Here is a 9,880-nt window from a genome sequence, read left to right as displayed (position 1 = left end):
TCACCACAGATTGGCACCCGCACAAGCTCCCAGGAGAGAGGAAAGTTAGAGAAGGGAGGGAAGAAGAAAACACTCCAAGTCAAAATATCCTCCATCTGGCAAACGAAAGCTGCGGTCCTCATGGGCGTGCACGAGTATCACTCTCACTCAGGCTTTGGCTGTGGGCCTGGGAGACACCGAGGGTCTTGTGACTGAAAGAATTCCAAAGCAGGAAACGAAACACCCGTTATCACCCTGGACTAAGTACGTCAGAATTTCACCGGTGCTGTCAGGGCTCAGGATGGCTCACAATGTTCCCTAGCCGACATCCTGCCTTAAAAAAACACGCACGCTCCAAACCGAGTCTCAGGCAAAGGTCACTCTGTTGGATTTGCGTCACACGCTCTTTCAGTTCGTCCCAACAGATGCCTCTGGTTGCCTGTGTGCACCAAGCCCTGGGCCACGGAGGGCATAAAGGTGACAAAGATGACACCCAGGAGGCCCTGATCTCTCCGCTTGTCTTGGTTGCGGTTTTAAGCCTAGTGCTTTGGAGGCGCTCGTCTTGCAGCAGGAATGCATCCCTCGGCCAGCCATGGCATCTCTGCAGGCTCGGCCCGGCAGCGCCCACCACTGAAGATGGACAGGTCTGTCCAATGCCATTTTATCTCGGAGTCTAGGGATCAGCCTGTGACCATTTCAGCTTTGTTCACACCAAATCCTTTCCTGGACTCTAGCCATGCTGAGAGACCAGGGACGCCCGTGGTGATGTTTTGACTTGTCCGTGCCCACAGAGAAGCTGTTTGCTGCCCCTACCTCTGACTCAGCCCAAACCAGGCCCATTTCCCCCCATGTCTCAGCCCGCCTGGCCATCTGCTGCCTCTGGTGGATTTTGACTCATGTAAATAGTTACCAGTGTGACTCCATGCCATTTGGACAGACACAAGCCTGCTTGGGGAGGTGGCCTGGTCTGCCAGAACAGGCACTGCCTGATAGGGGCAGTCTGCTGTGCCGTCTGCTCAGGATAGGGCATCCTGTTGCTGTGGCGCCCGGGCCAATGCAGAGTGAAGTCATATTTCCCTGGGATCTTTGCTCGACCCCTGTGGCCTCTCCTAGGACTTGGGGACAGATGGGTCTTTGCAGGTGTAAACCCTGTGTGCTGGTGAGGCTTTGGCATGGGACCAAAATTGCTGTTGACACAACAGATAACAGCGTGTTTCCATATGGCCACACCGAAGATGCTCTCTTTAGGGGCTCCTTACACTAACTTAGAAAGCTTGAAGAACCAGGAAATAAAGGATGGAGAAAAGTGCTCATGGGCAAAGGTTGCAGGCTGGTGGCCTGTAGCCCAGTTTAGGATTTGAATGCCTTTCGGCAAGGTGTGCTCTCTGCAATTTGCCAGGACCACCTGCACTGCTTCCATGTCTTCCTTCTCATTCACTTATGTCACCTGTCCGACCCACAGAGGTCTCTGAGTTGTCAGCCTCTGGATGAAACTAGAAGGATTTAGCCTAGAGAAAAGGAGCAATTAAATAATGCTTCATGAGGAGCTTTCAAAATACCACTTCTTTCATTAGCCGGGCAGAAATAATACATCAGGCTTAAAAAAATACAACAGTGAGGAGCCGACCCTGTGGCCGAGTGGTTAAGTTCACGTGCTCTGCTTCGGTGGCCCAGGGTTTCTTTGGTTTGGATCCTGGGTACGGACCTAGCACCAGTCATCAGGCCATGCTGAGGCAGCGTTCCACATGCCACAACTAGAAGGACCCACAACTAAAATATACAACTAGGTACTGAGGGGCTTTGGGGAGAAGAAGGAAAAATAAAAAATAAAATTTTAAAAAATAATAAAACAGTGAAAAAAAAATAGGAAGTCTTTCATCATCTCATGTCCCAGAGTAACCACTTCAACAATTGGTGTCTATCTTATAAAAGCACGTTAGGGGCTGGCCCCGTGGCCGAGTGGTTAAGTTCGTGCGCTCCGCTGCAGGCGGCCCAGTGTTTCGTTAGTTCGAATCCTGGGCGAGGACATGGCACTGCTCATCAGACCACGCTGAGGCAGCGTCCCACATGCCACAACTAGAAGAACCCACAACGAAGAATACACAACTATGTACTGGGGGGCTTTGGGGAGAAAAGGAAAAAATAAAATCTTTAAAAATAAAAAAAAAAAGCACGTTAATCTAAGGATTTCAGGTGAGAGCTGTCCTCTATGTCCTGCAGATTGGAAAATTAGCAAATTAGTTCAAACCATAGCATTTGAAAGAGCCTCATTGTCATAGATGATATTAACATCAGATTTGACGACTAGAGGAGGTCGTGTGTAGCTCCCTTCCTTAGAGGTTCTGAACTGGAGCCCATCTGGACTGAGTCCAGTTATGTCCTGACGGGGCAGCGGTGGGGTGCTGTGGGAGTGGCCGGGACATCTGGCAGTGGTGGTGGTGGGTGGAGGAAGATGGTGACTCAATGTTACTTGAAATTCCTTCTAGCTGTAAATTGCTCTGATCTCAGCCAACAGAGTGGCTGTGAGTGGATTAAATCTAAATTCTAAGGTACTAGCTGGAGGTCCCCTTCAGTGCTGCAGGGACAGCCTATGTCTGCCTCCACATTGCTCTTTGGAGCTTTGATGGCAGTTGGAGTTGAGGAGGTGGTGGGGTCTTTCCCTTGATTTTTCAGCTTCATGTCCCACCTGGTCCACGGTTCATTTTTCAAAGTCAATGGCCTTGATGGAGGGGGAACTGTGCTGCTCTGAGAACCAAGCTTGACTCCATCGTGGTTCCTGTTGGCCTGGTTCTGTTTCTTATCTAAACTCTTCACAAATAACCAAATACCCAGCCCAAGGGGGTTCTCATTGATTAGCCTCCAGCCTCCCCCACCTTCCCTACCCCCCTGTGCCTGAACACTGCGCCCTCCCAGGAGACCCATTTCCCATTCATCTTCATCTGTGAGTCCCTGGAAGGCTGGACATTTGGTCTCTTCAAACATTTTGCTCATATCTGGCTTGTCAGAGTTCTTGGCCCTTTGCAAATGCTGCTTCCTCCACTCTCTAATCTTACTCAGAGCAGCCTCCTGGGTTTTTTCCCACTAACTTTTTCTCTTGCCAAGTTCAGATCAAAATTCTTCTTTGTGCACCACAGTGATTAAGAACAGGGCTGTGTGGTCAGATGCACCAAGTTCAAATCCTAGCTCTGCCACCATTAAATTCTGTGGGCAAGTTGCTTAACCTCCCTGAGCCTCAGTTTCTTATCTGTGAAATCGGATCACTAAGCACCTATTTCATAGGGTTGTTGAAGAATGATGGGATCATCCATGTAAGGGCTTAGCACCTGCTGGGGAAGTGCTCAGAGAATGGCAGGCAACCCTGTTATATGAGAAGCCTTCTGCAAGTGATCTGAATTGAACTCTGTGTTCATTCTCCCATCACCTTGTGGAACAAGATGTCCTACATCGCACACAGCTTGATTCGTGGTTTGGAGTTGTTTTCTGGTTGTTTCACGTGTGTATGTTTAGTCTCAAATGACCCGTGAGCCCTTGGAAGCTGGGACTTTTCTTCCTCCTCCCTCCCCACGCCTCGCACCGCAAGTCTAGTTTAGTGCTGTGCATCCTGAAATCTTGCCATGTTGTTGATGATAGTAAAATAAATACCCTCTCCCGTGTTATGAAGGAGCACTCAGAATCTCCTTTATTTGCCCTCTTGGGGCGCGTTGTCTCCCTTCGATGGTTAAAGTGTGAAGGATTTAAAATGCCCACAGGTCTGCCCAGTTACTAGGCAGCTTGGATGCTGCATGGAACGCAAACGTGCCCCAGGACCATTCTGCTCCTGGAAGGATGATTACACATGTACTCCAGACAGGAACTGTGGAGTACTCTGCCCTGTCATTTCCTCCTAAGGATCTACCATGACCAAGAATCCCCTCGCAGGTAGCAAGGGTCCCCAGCCCACTTGGTCAGTAGCATATGGCCTTACTCCAGAGGGCCTGGTTCAAGAGCAACAGTCAGCTCCCTGGCTAGTAGCAAGCAGGAAAGAGCCCTATGCAGGCCTGTCCAGCAGAGGAGGACCAAGCAGCTGGGGCAGGCTCTGACTGTGCTGCCCACCCAGGGGAGCCTGAGCAGGGGCAGCCCCTTTCCCAGCATCACAGAACTGGGGGGCTGGGAAGTGAGGGGGATGGACATCTCTTAGCGAGAGCAGCCTTTGCTAAATCTGGATTGGTTTATGCTTCCAAAGCTGTGGAATATTCAGGTTATGCTCAGGGGTTTAGAAAATCTCTCAAAGGATGTGTGTGTGTGTGTGTTTGCATGCTTCTGTGCTTTTCTGCTGTAGGAGGAAGGTACAAGAATGAATAACGAGGAACTGTATAAATGATAAGGGCAGGAGGTATTTTTAAAATTCCATTCTAGAATAAATGGTCATAGGCTCTCATTTGCTGAAGAGAAAGGTCCCCTTTGGAGACTTTATCTGTGACACTGTCCTGATAATCTGAAAACAGCAGGGGGTGGGGCGGGCGACATTCAGATGTCCCAGGTGCAGTGGTGGCAGGGGCTGCTTAACCTGGAAGCCAAGGGAGGGGTTAGCCGGGGCTCTGCTGAGGAAGCCCTGCAAGAAACCCTCACTTAAAAGCTGGGCTTCAGGTATAGAGGAGGGAACCCTGGGGTAGGGTCAGAACAATAGTTAACCTGTTTACTGAGTGCTTACTATATGTCAGGTACTAGTTACATATACTAGTTACACCTCACAACCTTATGAGGTAAGTACTAATTGCTCCCACTTTACAGAAGGGTAAACTGAGGCTTAGAGGTGAAATGACTTGCCCAGATGTCACACAGCCAGTAAAGGACAGAGCCGGACTTTGAATGCTGGCAGCCCACGGCAGAGGCTGCACTCCTAACCTCTGTACTCCTCCGCTCCCCATCGCCCGTACCACCTCTGCCCTCCTCTGCCTCCCTCTTCTGCTTTCCCCTTGAGACTGGGAGCTCTCTCGAGGCAGGAATAGGGTCTCACTTGAACTTTGTTTTCTTAGCACCTGGCACAGTGCCTGCCATATGGTAGTGACAGCCACTCACTAAGTGTTTTGTGAATGAGCAAATACCTGGATATGTGACTGGATGAATGACGGAAGGAAGGATGTATGGATGACATAGAAACCTGGACCCCTTCCAGAGAGTTCATCTCAGAGCAGCTATCACAGCTGTCTCCCACTTTGCTGTCCAGATGAGGCAACTGGATCACCCCAGAAACAGGGATGCCCTGCCTGGTACCCTCTCTCTGGCTCTGTTGTTGCTATGGTAACTGCTGGTCTGGGCTCTGGCTGTTCGCCTGCAAAGGGACTAGGAGAGCAGAGGGGTCAGAGGGTCCAAGGCAAGAGACCCCTCCTTGTTCCCTAGAACTGGGGCCAGTGCCCCAGGCCCGCTTTGGTCAGGCCCACAGACGCTTCCTGAGCATGCACCTGGCCCTGAGGAAGGTGTGGAGGAAACAGTTCCTGTAGGTCCCACGCTGTGTGCCGAGGGAGCCCCCAGGGAAGACAGACCCAGGAGTGAGGAGTGTGGCCGGAGGAGGGACTTGAGGGACAGCCTCGTCACCAGTAGGGGAACCAGGAAGTAGGAAATTGGCTGTAGGGAGCCCTCCGAAGAGCAAGGTAATAACCGCTGCCGTTCTCGTTGTCATCGAGTTTACTATTCGTCAGGCCCTGAGCTGAGTGCTTCACATGTGCCCTTTCTCCTCAGTTTTCTCAATGGCTCTATGAGGTGGACAGTATTATTCCCATTTTACAGGAGAAGAAATGGAGGCGAAGCGAAGGCTCACGGAAATTATGAGACTTGCTGAGCTAGGACATGGCACAGCCGGGATTTGAACACAGAGCCCAAGCTCTTAGCCCATGTGCTCTTTACTCTGTGTCTGGAATCTCGGTCTCATTGGTCTTCACATGCCTTTGTCATGGGAGAAGTCTGGGTGTCTAGTGGGCAGGACTCACAGGTGGGCCTCCATTTTGAGTGGGCACGTGGAGAACGGGCAGGGGGTCCCCCGTTCCTGGTCTCTCTCTCCAGCATTAAACATTCAGGCTGAGCAACCGTGCTGCTTGAAGCCTTGTCTTGTTCTGGAGGGGTGGAGCTTCAGTAGTTTCTGGCCTGGGCGGCCTGTAAAATGCTGCAAGGAGGAAATACTTGTGTGGAGAGGGCTTCTTAGGAATCCTTCCAGACAAAGCTGTGAATATCCAGAGGGCTGTACGCCACCAACCTCCTTGGCCCTGAATCTTGCTCTACTTAAGGCTTCCGCTGTCGTCTCGTTGGCCCTGATTCCTGGGGCATGGGGAATGTATGGGCTGACTCATTTTCCTTGGCTGGGAGATCTTGCAGCCGACTTGCTGGTTTGACTCCTGGGGGGCTGATTCAGCACTAGCCATGCCCTTTGGTATAGACCCAAGGCCACTGTCTGTCTTTGGGTGTTCAACCACTCTCCCAAGAGACTTTTGGTCTAACACAGCTCACTCCACTCTCCAGGAATAGGTGAGCAATGAGGCTGTGGGGGCTGTGCGAGTCTTCTCTGGCCTATTGGGAAGACAGGCCCAAGGGCAGCTTATGAGAAGTGGCAGGAAGTGGGTCTTTGCTTTCTATTTCTATTTTAAATCAAGTTACCCTAAGAAAAACCCAAAATATTACTGGTCAGTGGGTTTTAAAGAAACACATAGAATCAAATTCTTCCCCACTCCCTACCCCACTCCAGTCCTGTAAATCTCACCTTGTACTTTTAAGACCTAACTTTTCCCAGCAAGAAAAGAAGAATGTCTTTGACTATCTCTGAGGTTTATGTGCTCCCATCTTGCTGGGAGATAATTTGTTGTTGACAGTTTCATTTTCTGGTTTCTTTGTGGGGCTGTAGAGGAAGATCAGAGGGATAAAAAAATGTGACTTTGGCCTATAAAGGAGGGGCCCCACATTGTGCAGGAAGAAATAAACCAGCCCTGGGCTCAGATGAATGGAACACAAGCATTTGGGGAGAGAACGACAATCGTGTAGATTGGCTTTTCTTTGGGGAGGCTCCTCACATTTTCCCATGTATCAGCTAACATGGTTACAGCTCAAACCCAAAGCTGATTTGGAAGTTCTCACATTCCCCCCATGCCCAGGCAGGCCTCAGAGCCACTCCTTGACTTCACTTTCAATCACTCACCACCTTTCACTGCACTGTTCTCGGGCTCATTTTGCAACCATTGGTCTTGTCTTCCTAGTAGTAGACTCAGTTCCTTGGGGACAGAGCCCTTGTATAGTTCTATTCCCCACATAGTCCTGGCCCAGGCTGGAACACAAGCTGTATTGCTCAGTACTTGGTTGCAAATGCCTTTTCCTCACTCTGGAGTCATGATGATTGAATAGATCCCAGGCAACAGTTTATTTTTATGGTAAGATGCTTGGTGATAAATCCACAGACAGCATGTTGGTGAGTAGAGAATACAGCGATTACCAGGAGAGGAAAGATCCCCTCCAACAGGCTTTATGCACAGAGCGCTCGCTGCAGTGTTGTGTCTAAGAGCAAAAAAAGTGGAGCCACTGAAGCGTTCCTTAGTAGGGAGGCTGGGTAAATGAGGGTTCACTCATCCACATGGGGAGAGAGTCAGCAGCTATTTTAAAGAGCAAGGTAGAGCCAAATGTTCAAAAAAGATATCCAAGAAAAGTTAGATGGTATGATGCAATTTATGTAAAGAAGAAAAAGGGGGCATCCATACATGTGATACATACATGGAAAATTTGGAAGGATACACAAGAAACTTCATCTTGGTATCGCTGGGGAATGGACTGAGAAGTCAGGAGTGGGAGCTTTTATCTGTTAATTTTTCTGTCAGGGGTTGAATTCTTTTATCATGACTATGTTGTTTCTATTTTTTTTAAAAAAAACTAGTTAGAAAAACAAGCTATCTTTGGATGGCAATGAGAAAAGTTAACTCTAAAAGGTGCCCCTCCAGGGTGGTGGGGGGGTGCAAGGCAGAGGAGGGTGAAGGGGGCGGGGATGAGGCGAGCTGAAGGCACACGCTTCCTTCGCTGTGTGGTTCTTGGCTCTGTCTGCCCGCCGTCCGCTGGCCAAACCAAACAACCTTCCAGCTCTATGCCATGAGGTGGAGACCGGACAGAGCATGAGAATGTTCTGAATCACAGCCTTCGGAACAGCTTATGTTAGCACTTGAAGACCTTCAGTGATTGTTGCCACCAACGCCGCTCCGGAAGCCAGCTATAAAACCCAGCAGCACCTAACAGAGCGCTCATCACGGTTCAGGACTTCCTAGTGGGCAGATCGAGTTAACTGTCTCACTCAAAAATTGCCAGTGGCTCACCGCTGCTTATTGTATGCCGTCCACATTTACCTTAGCTTAGTGTTCAAGGCTTTTCCATGGTCAGCCCCACTTGACATTTTCAAACTCATTTGCTACGATTTCTCAGTATATATACCAGCACTGCCTGGGGTCAAATCCTGGCTTTGCTACTTACCACTGTGTGACCTTTGACAAGTCACTTAACCCTTCTGTGCCTCAGTTTCCTTATCTGGAAAATAGGGAGGATGATAATGGTACCCACATCATAGGGTTGACATGGGAATTAGATAAATAAATATACGTAAATGCACATAGAAGGGTGCCTGGCACACAGTAGATGCTCCTTAAATGTTGCCTACATCTATTATGCATTCCTACTGACTCCATGGTTCTGGCTGGAATGCCTTTCCCCATCAGTCTTACCCATCTTTCAGAAGCTCTCTCAGGCAGCACCCTACCATGAGCCTTCCCTAATCCTCCCAGGTATCAGCGGTTCTTGGATTGTCAATCACCCGGGGAACTTGGCAAAATGCTGATTCCTGTGCCTGACTCCTAGAGATTCTGAAGTCTGCGTTGTGGCCCAGAAAGCCACACCCGGGCGATCTCATAGGTGTAGTGCAGGGCCACACCTGGAGAAGCAGGTCCTAGCTGGGCTTCTCCTTTGAACCCACCAGCAGTGAGTTTCCACGTTTCCTGTGGTGCTTTTCACAGGTGAGTAGTTGGGAGGTCACCTTACTCTGTCCCTCCCAGGGCACAGGCTCGGTCCTATTCATTTCTCTTTCACAATGCCTCATGTATTTCAGGCTCCTCATAAATGCTTGTGGACTATTAATGACCTGCTAGAAAGAAGTGCTCACCAGCTTCTGCTCCCCCATCCTCTCTGCTTCTATCACTGTGTGACGGTGGGTGCACTCAGGGGGTGTGGCTGATGCCACTTGGATCATAGATCCCAAGCAGGCTCATTGGCATCCCCCAGGTCTATTTTCCAATAGCTCTGTGGGAAAGAAGTCCACTTGGGTTTTCGTTAACTTTCCATTTGGAAAGGAAATGAGAGCCATCCTCAACTAGGGGTTGCATTGGTCACTTGAGGGAGCTTTATCAAGAGCCTTACCTGAGTGCCACAAGGGTTCAAGGTGGGGTCAGAACATTTGACCTGGCTCTCTAGGTGATTCTGACGACACCCTTGATTATGAGCCAAAGTGCTGGTCCCAGTTCACCGGGGCTGTGCTTCAGCAAGGCAGAGGGAGGGGCCGGGGCTCCAACCTAACCAACCTCTTGGCCTCAGGCCAGCCCTACTCATTTCGACTTGTCAAGAGGCACAGCAAAATGTAACTCTGGAGCGTTCTGCACAGCAAGTGAGCAGATGCTGGGTTAAGTCAAGCATCCTTTGGAAAGAAAAGAGATTCTTTGGAGAAAGAGGGCTGGATGCTCCTTAGTGGAAAGGCCAAAGTTTCCCAAAGAACTAGAACTCTTCCACTTACAAGACAATCTCTTTCCTTGAAAACCAAAAGCTTCAGGTTACTTCCAGCTCCCACATTTCTTTGCACACAGCAGCCCTGTGAAACAGGGTCTTGTGCTGGAATCCACCCTACAGCTGGCTTTCA

General features: G+C 49.7%; 1 long non-coding RNA gene across 1 annotated transcript; it reads right to left on the bottom strand.

Annotated features, from left to right (window-relative positions):
* Positions 1 to 4,401: 4,401 nt before the first annotated feature.
* Positions 4,402 to 6,847, bottom strand: LOC138923234 (uncharacterized). Its single transcript, XR_011436590.1, has 2 exons — positions 6,710 to 6,847; positions 4,402 to 6,607 (listed from the first exon to the last, which is right to left on the bottom strand). It is a non-coding gene; the product is annotated as an uncharacterized lncRNA (long non-coding RNA).
* Positions 6,848 to 9,880: the final 3,033 nt, after the last annotated feature.

Source organism: Equus caballus, chromosome 1 (genome assembly GCF_041296265.1).
Source record: "Equus caballus isolate H_3958 breed thoroughbred chromosome 1, TB-T2T, whole genome shotgun sequence".
Lineage (NCBI taxonomy): Eukaryota > Metazoa > Chordata > Mammalia > Perissodactyla > Equidae > Equus > Equus caballus.
Note: the sequence above shows the minus strand (reverse complement) of the source record. Positions and strands in the feature narration are given on the sequence as shown.